The sequence below is a fragment of the Chiloscyllium plagiosum genome, unplaced genomic scaffold (genome assembly GCF_037043375.1).
Source record: "Chiloscyllium plagiosum isolate Xiang-an unplaced genomic scaffold, Cpla_swu_hap1 HiC_scaffold_19, whole genome shotgun sequence".
In the NCBI taxonomy this organism is placed as follows: Eukaryota; Metazoa; Chordata; class Chondrichthyes; order Orectolobiformes; family Hemiscylliidae; genus Chiloscyllium; species Chiloscyllium plagiosum.
The window spans coordinates 60,153,249-60,170,215 of NW_028270157.1; positions in this window are offsets into that span (position 1 = coordinate 60,153,249).

The following is a 16,967-nucleotide window of genomic DNA, read 5'->3' on the forward strand; positions in this document are numbered from 1 at the left end:
GCTCCTTCACAATCTATAGACCCAGAAAATAACAGTCTTATTCCTCTACAAAACACTGCCCCAGGTTCAAACAATAGTTATGGCTTATATTTTAAGTTTAATCAAGAGACATATCTCCAAAAAACATATAATCAAGAAAGAAGCCACTCTACTCACTACTGCAGCCTTTCTGTTGGACACACTTAAAACAATGATTCATTTATCTGATTCTGTGCTGTGAACTTCAGCCAAACAGGGTTCCTCCAAGATTAGTTGTGAATTTCACTGTTTGTTAATTTTCCCAGATGCACTCCGATGTCCAGTGATACATGAATTCAAACAGCAAAGGCAGTAACTGTGCAGGTTCTTTCTCTCTCTCTCTTTCTCTCTCTCCTGCACTGTCCTCACCATGTGCTTCCTTTGTCTGTTCTTCTCCCTTTTAAAATTGCTGTTGTTTTGACTTTTTTTTCCCAAAGTTCCAAAACAATGCAACAGCATATGAAACAGTAATTGCTGCTCCTGGAATTTGAGGAAATCACCTCCAGCACCCATAATACCTCAAAAAAAGGAGAAGCTGTTACAGCCAGAAAGTCTTCCCGTCCTCCAGCTTGGATTCCCCAGAATCCCCTCTTTTTGGTATTGCTGGAAATGTGGACAAGGTATGCACATCAAAATGATCATGCTGTGCCTTCATCAATTTCATTAGGGATTCTGCATCGTCAGCCACCTGCATCCTCCTGAATCTGACCACTGACAGGAAAGAACCTTCACCGCATCTTGCCTTTGTGGACTTGGACTTTGATTTTGATTGTATAATCTTTCTTTACCTCCTCCATGTTTATGATTGTGTGTTTGCGACAATCAGCCCTCCAGGTTGGTACACATGAATAAACGATATTTCTGATTTAGCCTGAAAAAGAGTTTGTTACAGGTCACTTTGAAATTGGGTGACTCAATTGTTTGGGGAAGAGTGTTTGTTTTTGAAAGAACAGGAGGAAACAATTTTTGAAAAGGTTTCTGCTTACAGACAGAAAAAGAGAAATATAAGGGTCCTCTACTTTTTGTCGTTTATATAAATGATTTGGATGCGAGTATAAGAGGTACAGTTAGTAAGTTTGCAGATGACACCAAAATTGGAGGTGTAGTGGACAGCGAAGAAGGTTACCTCAGATTACAACGGGATCTTGACCAGATGGGCCAATGGGCTGAGAAGTGGCAGATGGAGTTTAATTCAGATAAATGCGAGGTGCTGCATTTTGGGAAAGCAAATCTTAGCAGGACGTATACACTTAATGGTAAGGTCCTAGAAAATGTTGCTGAACAAAGAGACCTTGGTGTGCAGGTTCATAGCTCCTTGAAAGTGGAGTCGCAGGTAGTGAAGAAGGTGTTTGGTATGCTTTCCTTTATTGGTCAGAGTATTGAGTACAGGAGTTGGGAGATCATGTTGCGGCTGTACAGGACATTGGTTAGGCCACCGTTGGAATATTGCATGCAATTCTGGCTTCCTTCCTATCAGAAAGATGTTGTGAAACTTGAAAGGGTTCAGAAAAGATTTACAAGGATGTTACCAGGGTTGGAGGATTTGAGCTACAGGGAGAGGCGGAACAGGCTGGGGCTGTTTTTCCTGGAGCGTCGGAGGCTGAGGGGTGACCTTACAGAGGTTTACAAAATCATGAGGGGCATGGATAGAGTAAATAGGCAAAGTCTTTTCCCTGGGGTGGGGGAGTCCAGAACTAGAGGGCATAGGTTTAGGGTGAGAGGGGAAAGATATGAAACAAACCTACAGGGGCAACTTTTTCACGCAGAGGGTGGTACATGTATGGAATGAGCTGCCAGAAGAAGTGGTGGAGGCTGGTACAATTGCAACATTTAAGAGGCATTTGGATGGGTATATGAATAGGAAGGGTTTGGAGGGATATGGGCCGGGTGCTGGCAGGTGGGACTAGATTGGGTTAGGATATCTGGTCAACACAGACGGGTTGGACCGAAGGGTCTGTTTCCATGCTGTACATCTCTATGACTCTATGACTCTATAAAATAATTCAAATGATCTCTCTCTCTCTCTCTCATCTGTAACAGGGGGTGGGATTGGTGATGACAGGAGGTTCCTCCCTGTCCTGTGTTGTTATTTGGCATGTGGTTCCATCTTTCTGATGAATGGCAGCCTTCAGCAATGACTGCTACTACCCTTTAAATTAAACCACGATAGACTTCCAAGGTTTGCCGTCGCTCATGGGATAGTGAATGTGACTCTAGGCCAATTAAACAAACTGCAAGTTAAAATGATGATGTAGTTCCTGCCAATGTAGGTTTTTTTTCTCATTTTTGCTCACTGAATGAGGGTGTCGCTGGTTGGCCTGGTATTAATTGCCCATCCCTAATTGTCCAGAGGGCAGTTAAGAGTCAACCACATTGCTGTGAGCCTGGAATCACATGTAGTCCAGACCAGGTTAGGATGGCAGTTTCCTGCGCTCAAAGTGATTAGTGAGCTAGATGCGTTTTACCTGACAATCGGCCATGGTTTCAGAGACACCATTAGACTCCTAATTCCAGATTTGTTCTTAAAATTGAATTCAAATTCCATCATCTGTCATGGCAAGGTCCCCAGAACACTACCTGACCTCTCGGGATTGATAGTCTTAGTCATAATACCACTTGGTATTATTCGGACTCATGACCCAGAAGTCACTGTGATGTCAGCATCCTGACCCAGGAATCAAAATCCTGCTTGTTGCTCTAGCAGATGGCAAGATGGTCAGTTCTGCTGAGATTACCCTCACAATCTCTGAGACCTAGATGCCATGGCATCAAAGAAGTGAATCTATGTTTATTTCTTTTCCCAATCTTCATCTGGACTCCCCATCCCCTCCTACCTTACCTGTGACTCATCTCTCTGCCCTGCCCCTGACCTTGATACTTGCTGTGGGCATGGCTGACAGGTTAAAATTACTTTTCTTCAGTGGGCGGCACGGTGGCACAGTGGTTAGCACTGCTGCCTCACAGCGCCAGAGACCCGGGTTCAATTCCCACCTCAGGCGACTGACTGTGTGGAGTTTCCTCCCACAGTCACAAAGACGTGCAGGTCAGGTGAATTGGCCATGCTAAATTGCCCGTAGTGTTAGGTAAGGGGTAAATGTAGGGGTATGGGTAGGTTACGCTTCGGCGGGTCGGTGTGGACTTGTTGGGCCGAAGGGCCTGTTTCCACACTGTAATGTAATCTAATCTAATCTAAAAAATGCAAAGCAGTCACATGGGTGAACTACATTGAGTGGTGGGACAGATACAACAGTTCACTCTATTTTAATGAGGCTCTAGATCTAACTTAAGATAGTCTCCTACTTTGGACACAAGATAAATCATCACAGAGGTCACAAGAAATGGAGAAAGTCATACCTCCTTCCTAAAGAAATAAATACCACGAAACCATAAGACATAAGATACAGGAGTAAAATTAGGCTATTCAGCTCATTGAGTCCGCTCCACAATTCAATCATGGCTAATATGTTTCTCAAACCCATTCTCCTGTCTTCTTCTGATAACCTTTCATCCCCTTAGCAAGAATCTATCTATGGCTGTCTTAAATACAGTCAATGATTTGATTTCCACAAACATCTGTGGCAATGAGTTCCACAGATTCACCACCCTCTAGCTGAAGAGATTCCTCCTCATCTCAGTTCTAAAGGGTTGTCCTTTCTCTCTGAGGTTGAGCCCTTGGGTCATAGTCTCTCCTATAGTAGAAACACCTTCTCAGCTCCATTCTATCTAGGGCCTCTCAATGTTCTGTAAGTTTGAATGCGATCTCCCCTTACCCTTCTACACTTCATTGAGTTGGATACAATCCTCTCATGGCAGTATTCTGGCATAAAGAAGGTGAATCACATTTTGAGCTGTGGATAATGCCAAAGAAGAAACATCTTTTAAACTGATTGATCATCTATTCCATTTTAAAACACACAAATCTCAATTTTTGCCCCAAATGTACTTATTTTGGGAAGCACTGCAGGTTTTAACAAAAAGAGGGATACGGTTTGGAAGAGTTCAGGCAACCATCTATATTTGGATTTCTGTTTATACAGGCAAGCTAGACTATTTGTTTGTCTTGATAATAAGGTATATGAGAAAGACAGTGTAAATACCCCCGGCAAAGGCATCATGTCAGGAAACACCTCTTTGACAGCAATGATTAGATTAGTGTGGTAATAGGCTTACTGCTGTACAGTAGTATACACTTAGTAAATGGCCGTCCTGTCTCTTGACACTCAACAGTAGCTTATAAGGAATAGATTCCAGGCTAAATGAGTCTCTCTTTTATCCCTATTGAGCCCTAGTGGCAGTGACTGCATTGACACGTTGACAATATCTTGGGCAGGCAACTATGTGAATACTTGAGTCGCGCATAAGGTCCATCCAGGGAATGGAGAAAAATTGCCCTGAAAGACTAGCTGCTTGGTTTAAACAGAGCAATGGACTTCGATTAATCAAAGCTGCTGCAGATGTTTGGAATTCCACGCTGCTGGTTGCACATCACAAACGTTTCATTTGTCATTGTTTACAATTACACTGCAAGTGATTTAAAGCTTAACTTTCTGAAGTGGGTCTTTCTTCTTTTCAGCAACGATTCCTTGTTGAAACTCTCTGTAAATCCTCTCTCGCTTGTGTTTGCGCACAGCTTTGACATTTTAAACTTGCACCACGGAATTTAGGTACTGTCAAATCCACGTACGCCATTCTCTCATGTTTACTATCTCAAGCTGCTGCAATTAGATCAGTATCTTATCTGTAAAAATAGTTTCCAGAGGATGATGATGATGATGTACATCAGTGCAATTTGTGTGCATGTCTATCCCTTGCCCCCATGCTGTTTAAATTAATGGTCATAATTCTGTGAGAGAAAAGTGCACAAAGTTCTCACATCTTCTTCCTGTGGGTGAGCTTCCATTTAGGAGCAGCTTACTCTTGAAAATTCACCCTGATGAGTCACATCGATATGTTTCAGAGGCATCATCATTTCTCTACAATTGAAAAGAAATGGATTAAAAGGGTTGTGTGCTACTTGGAAGTCTGTGTCTGAAGTTCCTCTCAATGCTATTTTCATGGGTGCCCAGGTTAATGTTGAAGGTACAGAGGGAAAAACTCCAGACAAAGGCATTGAAGGTTTGTACAGAATGATCCCACAATGTAATTTCAGAGATTATAGAGTAACCTAAAATCTGTGCACACAAGGTATAGCTGCCAATTTGCTTACATCTTGTGTTCATCCCTGCCAACACTTGTAAAACATGCCCTATTCATAGTATGTTTGAGAAGAAGGATGCCATTTTCAGATGAATATTGCCCTCTTAGATGATGAATTCAAGCTGTTCAAGTGAATTCCACTGCTTATGCCCTTGGGCATTGTTTATTTTGATTTCTTGTTTGTGTTGCCAGAGATGAGTCATTGCCCCCTTGGACATGATCTGCCATTTCCTAGTGTGCAACACAACTGATGGTACATCTTTAATGTTTTCTATTTGGCTTTTTGACATTAAGACCATTTTGGAATCATTGAGTCACACAGCACGGAAACAGACCCTTCAGTCCAACCAGTCCATGCCGACCATAATCCCAAACTAAACTAGTCCCACCTACCTGTTCTTGACCCATATCCCTCCAAACATTTCTTATTCATGGACTTAACTAAATTTCTTTTAAACTTTCTAACTGTACCTGCATCCACTACTTCCTCTGGCAGTTTGTGCCACACAAGGACCACTCTCTGTGTAAAAACGTTGCCCCTCGTGCTCTTTTTAAACTTTCTCCTTTCACCTTAAAAACCCTTGTTTTGATCTCCCTTCCTTTGGGGAAAAGATCCTTGTCATTCACTTTATTTATGTCCCTCATGATTTTTAAAACCTCAATAAGGTCACCCTTCAACCTCCTATGCTCCAACGAGAAAAGTGCCAGTCTTTCCATCTATTATTATAACTCAAACACTCCATTCCTGGCAACGTCCTGGTAAATCTTTTCTGAACCCTCTCCAGGTCTGTAGTATCCTTCCTATAACAGGGCGACCGGAACTGCACACAGTATTCCAGAAGAGGCTTCACCAATGTCCTGCACCTCTTCAACAAGACATCCCAACTTGTTGACTTTGTCTTGAACTTGAATTCTGTAACTTGCACGTTACAAGTTAGCTGGCACGCATAGTCTAAGAGTCTTAGCGCTAGGCTTTGTTGTGTGTTCAGTGCTTTTGTTAAGAACAGAGAGGGATTTGGAGCAGATGGATGACTGAGCAGAGCAGTGAGCCAAGTGTGAAGTAAGGCATAAATTCTTCACCCAGAGTATTTCTGCAAACAGCCAACACAATACTGGTGAATGGCACAATGAAAGTATACAGTTCTTAAAGACTTTTTGTAGCCTTAGTAGGAAATCTGGATTGGTCCTTTGTCAACGTGGGTGGCAGAACTTTGACTTTTCAGAGCCATTCATAAGGAAAATGTTGTTTTAAAGCAGCATTTTATCAGCAGCACATATGGCCAAACTACTATTGACCACAAAGTTAAAAATCACACAACACCAGGTTATAGTCCAACAGGTTTAATTGGAAGCACACTAGCTTTTGGAGCGCCGCTCCTTCATCAAATCATTGACCACAAAGAGTGAGTTTGTTCAGCATGTAAATTTTATTATAAGCCTATTTTGAAGTGTCAATTGATTCGATTCTCCACTGCAAAGCTGTCATTGGAGGAGCACACTATGTTCTGACGTGATTTTCTATTTTAAAAGACTGAGACGTGAAAAGTTAATAAGGATCACTAAAATGATCTCTTTGGTCTCTCTAACTTTATTGTGCTTAAGGAAAGGATGATTATTTTCACTTTGAATGTTAGTGCACCAATTGCTGAATACTGGCATGTGAGTCTTTAATTGCAGTTCCCCATAAGCTCAATCCACAAAATGACAAATGGAGGCCAAACAATTCCCAACAACATGAGGCTGAGGGGTGACCTTATAGAGGTTTATAAAATCATGAGGGGCATAGATAGGGTAAATAGACCTGGGGTGGGGGGGTCCAGAACTAGAGGGAATAGGTTTAAGGTGAGAGGGGAAAGATTTAAAAGAGACCTAAGAGAGAACTTTTTCACGCACAGAGTGGTGTGTGTATGGAATGAGTTGCCAGAGGAGGTGATGGACGCTGGTATAATTACAGTATTTAAAAGGCATTTGGATGGGTCTATGAATAGGAAGAGTTTAGAGGAATATGGGCCAAGTGCTGGCAAATGGGACTAGATTAATTTAGGATATCTGGTCGGCATGGACTAGTTGGATCAAAGGGCCTGTTTCAATGCTGTACATCTCTATGACTCCACAACGACTTGTATTTATACATTACCATTAATGTAAATAAGAAATTCACAAGGCCCTTGATTGGGGTGGTGTGGGGCAACCAAAAAAGGTACTGAAGGGACTCACGGAGAGATGGGGTGTGGAGACCAGTGGCAGGTGTGGAACTCAAGTTCTCCGAAATCAATAGGCAACTGGGGCTGAACAATAAATGTTGGCCCAGCTAGTGACGCACATGTCCCACAAAATTATTTAGGAGAAAAGGTAAGTGATGTTACATTTGCATCTGATGTCTGGGTTTCCTGAACAATTAATACGTGTGAATGTGCTGGCTACTCGGATGGATCAATTTAAAGCGGCACTTTGAGGATGTCGGATGAATTCTGTTTGTCATGTTGTGTGAACTGTCTGGTAGGTTTGCTGTCAATGTCCCTTTTCTTGGTAGGAATCCAAAAGGCCTGCTTTGTCTAGAGTTGTAGAAGAGATCCATTCGATAGACTAATGGGATACATACTGGAAAACGGGTTTTGAAAAGATAGATGGAGTGTTTTTGACCAGCACAAATGAGGAGACCTTTTCTGTGCTGTAGATCTCTATAACTATAATAAGAAGAGGCTCTTGCTTTAACCAAGATGTAGTTCATTGCATGATAACTAGGGGATAGGTAACACTGATATGATAGACACTGGCCAGAAGTTTCTCTTCTTTTGAGACCAAGTCTAACAACAGGTCGAGAAGCAGGTTGTACCCCCAATCTGGAATGGGTCAGGTTTTCTAGTGTGATCGTGTCCTTTAATGCTCATTACATCATTATATTTAGGTAAAACCACTGATTTTACAGTTGGAGGGGAATGGAAGTTATGCCCATTGCCTGCTAGACCCAGCTGCGCTTCAATTATTAGGTACCAGATTTAAAAGGCACACAAACAGACGACTGTTCACTCTCTGCAACCCAGGAGCGTCACTCACCTCCTGCTTATCTGTCCCAGCCACCCCTGCAAATGTCTGATAGTCTCATGTCAGCAATGCCACCCTAGCAGAACTCCTGTGGGGTGTCTGCTTTGCTGTTTTCCGAAGATGGCAACAAGAGGTAATTGTGAGTCACAAAACCAGCCTGGACTGAGGTTGCTATGGAGCTCAGTTCCCTTCAAATCCAGAGAAGGGACTGGTAACTGTGCTGCAATGAATGATCTGCTGTACTCTACCAAGGTACGTATCACTGTCTATTCCATCTTTCATGGCTCTATCAATGTAAGTTAGTATTGTCCACTTAGCTTGCACAGGATTTCCACACAAAGGTGGGCATCAGGTATCTCCAGCAGATCCTCATGTACAATCAATGTCTGTCACTTCATCCCTATTGCACCAATGGACCACCCCTGGCACCACAATGGTCCTGCCACTCACATCTGCCAGGGTACCCACTAAAAACATTAAAAGGAGTTACAGCATTCAACAGCTGATCCAATCACTGATCTGTCATCAGAACTCGGAGAATGTACACATCAGCTAAGACTTGTTGTGAACGAGAAGCATGGAAGAAGGTGGACTGGCTGAAAAAGAAAGGGATTTTATTGGAGAAAATAAAAGCATTTATACCCACCATCATGAAAACAGATTATATGGTCATACCCCATTGCTATTAAAGAGATCTTGCTTTGTGTAAGCTGGTAGCCACACTTCCTACATTACAGCAGTGACCACACCTTTAAATTTTACTTCACAGGTTGTGGAGTAGTTTTGAATAACCTGATGTTGTGAACTTGAGTATATAAATGCAATTTTTTTTTTTTGGCAATTTAAATCAGTAGTGACACAGTACGTTAGATGCTTGCTTTCTTGCAAGTAACTGGGGCGCAGCAGTTAAAATGTGAAGTATTTTCTTTCATGCTCTACTGTTTCTGGCAGCGGTATCTTTAAGAGATCTGGATTGTGTAGGATATAAAATTGATGCCCAGCACACGATGCCAATTGTTTGAAGTTGAGTTGGAAAGTGCACTGTTTAAAATGTTAGTTTCTGATCGGTACTCCGTTTGAACTGGATTGGAGTTTGTTACAAAAATTTGATTCCAAAAACTACCTATAACTTTCCTCTGTGTGATATCAAGTAAGCTCATCCGAAACATCTTGAAGGTGGGGGTAGCATGTGGCTCAGTGGTTAGCACTGCTGCCTCATAGCACCAGAGTCCCATATTCAAGTCCAGACTTGGGCGACTGTCTGTGTGGAGTTTGCGCATTCTGCGTGGGTTTCCTCCGGGTGCTCCGGTTTCCTCCCACAGTCCAAAGATGTGCAGGTCAGGTGAATTGGCCATGCTAAATTGCCCATAGTGTAAGCTGCATTAGCCAGAAAGAAGTGGGTCTGGGTGGGTTGCTCTTCGGAGGGCCAGTGTGGACTTGTTGGGCCGAAGGGCCTGTTTCCACATGGTAGGGAATCTAACTTAATGCAGAACAGAACCTAAAATGTGATGGGCAGTGACATAATGTGCACACTATCCTTATTTGACAGAGGCCCATTAATACTAATCTTTTCAGGGTCTAGGCAACAGAAATCCTTTATCCTGTGTTTTATTGCAGAATGGAAGTCTTTGAATGAAGTCAAACAAGCATGCAGTCGCAAGGTTATGACATTGGGTTGGAGAATGTTGGTCTTTGGATTCCCCTTAAGTGGTCAATTATTTTACCGATTGTGAAATGCTGACTTTCCTTGGTCAACAGGTTTAATATAATTTTACCCAGGTGGATAATTCGGTAGTGGTAGCGCAAGGAATGCTGGGAGAATTTAACAAACGTGGTAACTTAAAATAAGAGATGTTCTATGGGAGGGAGTTTTGTTGGCCTTTGATGTTCTGTGCATTTTTCAGTGGATTTTGCAACAATAGCTGTTTGGGCAAAAGGTAGCAAACTGAATAAATGTGGAGGCAAGGGACAGAGTACATAGACAAGTAGTGAAACAGTCCAATATTCAGACTCTCTTTGGCTGGTGAGTTGGAGGCACAGCAGCAGGTGATAGCCTGCCATCTTTGAGTCTTATCAGAACTGGTAATGAAGCTTAATAATGTTGGTGGTGGTGTGTTATAGTTCACATAGAGAGTCTGTTTGGTTACAGCAACATGCACTTTGACATGGACATTGTGATCTGGAGCAATGAATAGGGATGGTGGAGGCATGAACTCACTCTCTCTCACTCTCTCTCTCACCTTTTTGGCCACATTATAAGTGGACCTTCCACAGCCATCAGTCCACAAGTGGGACTCAGACACTGAGCATCTGGCTCAGAGTCAGGGACACTAGCCACTGCAACGCCAACATAATCTAATGTCATAGAAGTTCCACAAGTAAGCATAAAATTACCAATACAGTCAAAACATACCTATCCATGGCCCATAATTGCATGCCATGACAGTAGGTAGGTAGCTGCTCCACATATACTGCTGGGCCATGCCAAGCATCTGTCAATCTTGTAATTCTTTTAACTGTTGAGACTATACATCTACCGGGCATGCATTACACCAGTGACTTGCAATAAAGATGAAAGTATATTGGAAAGCAATAACAGAATGTAACTGCATCACCAACTGGCACACAATGGGCTGCAACATGTTTGTCATCTCTTTCAAATTGCAGCATATCAAGATTACATATGATTGGATGGAATGTAGTGAATTAACATAAGGAAATGGTGATACACTGGAAAAAAAGGTTCAGTTACCAGAACCCTTAGGTTCACTTGGAGGAAACCACTCTGGAGAACCTTATTTGCAGAATATCAAAGTGAGCAAGAAGATTCAGTTGCTGTAGTGATGAGGACCAGTCACCACATAGTAGAGGAAATGTTTACCTCTGGCTGTTTCCTCTTCGTCCTGAGAAGTCCTTCCCCTGCTGGAGTAGCAAGGTACTGCCTTCAACTGCTTGTTGCCACGTGGAGTGGGAAGATCCTATTCTTTAAATGATACCATCCTCAGAATTTGGGCTGAGATCATTAGCAAGTTTGAATCACAGCACGATACATGCAGCAGTCCTTTATCATCACAAACTCAATATTCTGGGACTCCTTTGACTGCACCTCCCATTCAATAATCCGTGATTGAAAGCATGTGTTGTCCCTAAAGGGGACGTTATAAGAATTGTGAAGGAACAACTCGAAAATATCTGTGTTCTCCATTGTTCTGTCACGGTCTCTGTTGGGCTTCACTCAGTGAGGTGGCCGAGGTCAGGAGTTCAGAAATTTGGATAGTCTCAACATTCTTGTGTTCCATATGCTGTTGCTTGGAGATGTGATCAAGTCATCAATGGGAGAGTAGCCCTTTATCTTGTACGTTTGCTTTGATACCATGGTCTGACCCCTTTTATCTTTGGAAAAACATCATTATTGTTATGAATGTCTACAAGTAAAGAAATGGGAACCATTTAAAACCTACTCTTGTTCTTTAAGTTTAAAAATATGAACACATATCTTGAACTAGAAAGGGGTTAAGGTGTATTACTGGGTACAGCCACTGGAGAAACACGCCTGGAGTATTACTCAGAGAATAACTAGGACCTTGTACTATCAATAAGCTAGTTTGAAAGGCATACTAAAGTACCTCAGAATAAAAGAACCAATGAGGCATGCAGTCCAGCAATGTTGTGGATTTTAGCTGTTAATTGTGTTGAATTAGCAAACTACAGCAGGAATAAGAGTTGGTAAGATCACATCAGTTATACGTGAGCAAGGGACAAGGAAAAGCTCTAGCTCCTGCTTCTTATTCAGCAACTGAATTCATTCCAGGGATGATTTTTAATCACTTTCTGACCATTCATTTAATTAATATCAGCCTGTAGCTGCCCTTGAATGTGTTCACACACCAAATAAGGTATAACATCATGCAGGATTCCCTGTATTCTGGCACTGAATTAGAGAAACAAGACAGTGAAACCAACTGACCTCTACACACAGGTAAGCTTCCTCAACCTAGAATGCCACTTTTAATGCTTTAGAAGCTGTATTTTTGATCAAGAGGGCTCTTTTATTTAAGCCGACAATAGCTTTTGACTCTTTAAATCAGGAAGAAGGCAAATAGCTTTTTAAAAAATAAAAGTATGTATAACAAGACTTCTATCTTGACAAAACTCATAGTCTAAGCAGAAAGCTCGGGATTGTTCAATTTATAGATCTGTACTCACAGAAATTAGTGCTGTTACATTGTAGGCTCTTCACTATCTGTTCTAAGGTGAACATTCCAACTGTCTGTGCCAAGAATGTGGAATATTTTATAAGCAGTCTAAGCATTGTCTTTGTGTGCATCTGATTAACTTGCTTATCAATTGGGACTTGTGTCACACTTATAATGAGATGTGGTTCACAATGAGATGCTGTTTATTATCATTGAAACACCAGATATGTATATGTGCAATTCTATAAAACCTATCCTTCCTTCAAAATTCTCAAATAACCTCATTGTTCTTAAATAACTATGTTCTCATTCTGGTTTAAAATCTGCTTTGGAAGAAAGATAGGTGGGTGTTCCCTTTTGTGGGCATGAATAAATCGGGGGGGGGAATAATTTAAGAATGAGATGCCTCCCTTTTTGACAGAGTTGAGGAAAACTTTACCCCTGAGAGGGTCATTAGTGTATGGAATTCTCTTCTCCAGATGATACTGGAAGATTTACTTATTGGGTTGAAGTGGAGTCAGCTGCTCCAGCCCATGGGGGAGACCCCTTGTGAATTACAAGCTCATCCCTAACAACGCTTTCAGAGCAGGCAGACACAAATCTCAGTAGACTGCTTGGAGCTGCACCACTCCATCTTTCTTGAACCTCTGCAAGAACATACAATTTGGTGGTGAATTCGGGGATGCTATAGGGTTAGCTAAAGGAATTGAGAAAACAACAGGTTCAGCAGGAAGAAAATGGGTAAGCCATTGCCTTGAATTCTGTGCATCAGACAGCACTGTCTTGCAAGAAGCTCTCGGCTTCAATCCAGACTGTCTTTCAGGGAGGAGCTGGATAGTGAGTCCACCATAGCAGAGCTCAACAATATGTCGACTCTCTCACTTGGTCTGAAGCCTAGAAAATGATGACAATCCCCCAGAAATCATCACCAGTGGAAACCTGGCTCTACCTCATCTTCTCCATGAACTCTTGTATGAGGAAGGTGGTTGTGAGGACCTGCTGTGGTGGTGGCAATATGGTGGATCCGGATGTCCATTCCTCATGGCCATAATGACCGCGGCTTTACCGAAGGCTCCATCGCTGGTGGTTCTCGTGTGTTCCTCCTGGTGGTGAAGGGACAGTTTCAGCAGTTACTTTGGCAGTGGCAGTATGGTGATTCTGGTTCATTCCTTGTTGCTATGGCAGCAATATGGCGGCTTCGGGTGGTGACTGAAGTGGCAATGGTTTAACAGCGACTTTAGCATCGGTGACTTGGTGGGTCCGGTCAGTCCCTCCTTGCTATGGTGGCAATGCAATGTCTTCAGTGCCAGCTCAGTGGTGGCAGTGTGATGGATCCAGTCTGCAAATCCTTGCTTGGTGGCTTCAGCGGCAGCATTCCATAGCCACTCCAGAAACCCAGCTTACCATGGGGTAACAAAAGATGAAATTTGTCCTAACCTTTTCTCAATTATTTATTTTTATAATTTCTCTACTTAACATGGCATAGAACTGTGGATACACATCTCTCTGTATTTTCATAAATACACATGATGGCAAATTGCTATTTCAATAAAGAATAAACCATGCAAATTCCATGAGTAGTGGTTTACAGATGATGCCACACTGGCATCCATATTGGGCATGGTTAGTACATTTGCGGATGACACCAAAACCGGTGGCATAGTGGACAGCGACGAAGGTCATCTAAGACTACAGCAGGATCTTGAACAACTAGGTCAGTGGGCCGCGGAATGGCTGACGGAGTTTTATTTAGATGAATGCAAGGTGTTGGATTTTGATAAGACAAACCAGGGTAGGTTTTGCACAGTTAAAGGTAGGGCCCTGGGGAGTGTTGTCAAACAGAGAGATTTAGTTCCTTGCAAGTGGTGTAGACAGATTGGTGAAGAAAGCATTTGGCATACTTACATTCATCGTTCAGAGTACAGGAGTCAGGCGTCAGGTTATGGCTGTACAAGATATTAGTAGGGCTACATTTCGAGTACCAGGTACAATTCTGATCACCCTGCTATAGGAAGGATATTATTAAACTGGAAATATTTACAAGTATGTTACAAAGACTGGAGGGTTTGTGTTATAAGGAAAGGCTGGATAGGCTGGGATTTTCCCTGGAGCATAGGAGGCTGAGGGGGTGACCTTGTAGAGATTTATAAAATCATGAGAGGCATAAAAAAGGGGGGATGGCTAGGATCTTTTTCCCTGGGTAGGGGAGTTCAAAACTAGGGCATTATTTTAAGATGAGAGGGGTAAGATTTAAAAGGGACCTGAGAGTTATCTTTTACACACAGAGGATGGTTCATATAGGGAATGGCTGCCAGAGGATGTGGTGGAGGTGGGTACAATTACAATCTTTGAAAGATATTTGGACAGGTACATGCACAAGAAAGGGTTAGAGGGCAGGCAAATGGGACTAGTTCAGTTTAGGAAACCTGGTTAGTATGGGCGAATGGGCTGAAGGGTCTATTTCAGCGCTATATGATTCTATGACTCTAAAGTTCGCACGCACAGGTTTGCCGATCAGTTTGCCTGGGTATCTATGGAGTTTGAACTGACAATCGCATGAAGGAAAGCAAAGATACCAAACAGATCATAGATGCTTTTTATTACATCAACACCAACAATCTCGCTCTAGATGTTGTTGACAGCTTGACATAACCTGGATCAGCAATCACCGACAATGTGTCCCTTGCATAGCAAAACCAGTTCCAGGTTTGTCAAGACTGTGGCTTGATATCAATATCAAGAATGTGAGTATGGACCAGCAAACTGACGCTAATACAAAACTCTACATGTACCAGGCCTCTACATGTACCAGGCCTCTGCATGTACCAGGCTTCTGCATGTACCAGGCCTCTGCATGTACCTGGTCTGAGTCCTCAGCACTCTCCTTTCAGCAACAATACATGGACAACTTAGGCAAACCATGGAAAGAGGCTGAGCAACTTCCATCCTCACTGCCTCAGAAGGATTATGGACCTGTCCTGGCAGGACAGAGTGTTTTAAATATGTGAGTACGCCAGTGTGCATGAACCCCTAACCAGTCAGCAGCATGGTCTCTGAATCAGGTCAATTTGAGGTCTTACAGACATCCTTGTGAATCAAGTTGTGGGTGATCTGTGCCAATAAAAAGCACACTGTAGCGTACATCTTGGGGTGTGGTCATCATCCATTCAGGTCACATGACAGCCAATGGAGACACCACTGACCAAGAGACCAATATTGCTGTAGCTGCTGCATTTGTATGACAAAATGATTCTTAACAGATTTCAGAGTTAACTTGAAAAAAGGTGTAAAGGTCCTTGTCAGGAATGTGCAAAATGGTAGAATTTTGTTTTGTGGCCAGTTTTACAAAATGAGACAATTTTCCCCTCCCAATCCAAACACTCAGAATAGAATGTTAACATTTGAAGGGATGTAACTTGATTTTAATTGGATGACCACAAACTTGCTAATCTAAATTGTCTGTCACACAGATTTCTATTTTTGGAATGACAAAATAAGGGTTATATAGTGTGTCTTGATGAAACTGGTAATGAAGTCCATTGCCTGTTCAAAGATCTTGAACATTCCAATCAGCAGAAACCACATTTATGTGCAGATCAAACTTTTGTCTTGGTGGTTTCTCTTCAAAGGATTCTTTTGAGTCTGTAGCCAGTCATTATTGTGACACTGATTGTTTGGAATGATAAGGAGCTTTATTGTCAAAAAAAAGGTTGACTTGGTTACTAAGCTAAAGGACAACAACCCAGTAGTTTCTGTAATTAACCAAATACATGTCACCCTCCCTCCACCCCAATTAACTTTCCGAAAAGCTACAATCTTTTACTGGAGACAGCTTGACAACAATGGAAGGAATCTAAACCACAAACAACGTGGAAAATGGAAAGATGACATCTTGGATTGAAGGTTCCTCCATTCTGTACTTTTAATAAGCAAGTAGTTTAAACTAAAGTCTATTGCAGTGTTAGAGTGGAATGCTATACTGTTTTCTGTTCTGAGTTTCTCACCAAAGACGAAGGTGAAATATTCTGATTTTGTTTACCATGTGCTTGCTAAAGCCTTATTTAAGATCCTTAAGGAAAAAGACCTCAAACATTTCTGAACTGCAATCAAATGGAAAAGTGGTGTTTTGCCCCTTTTGGGTCAGGTCCAGACTTTGAAGTTTCAAAGCCAAAAGATCTTGAAGTGTTAATCCAGACTAGAGTTTACAGTGAAGGTGTGGTTGGAAGGTATGAGGGGTTTATCTGAATCCCTTGATTTAAATGCAGTTAATTAAGAAGAGGGAGAGAGCAACTGGATGAAAGGAAAACATTTACATCTGTACAAAAAGTGTATGTCCAACAAATGCATTTATCAAGATCACAAAGAACAAGTGGAGTAGGATTGCTGCCAAATTGTCTTTAATAGTACAGATTTGTCAAATAATCTCCCACAGCACTTTTAAGCTTTAGTTTCACTGGATGCCAGGCATGAAGCATCTTTCCTGCAGAGATAAAGCTTTCCAAGTTTCATACT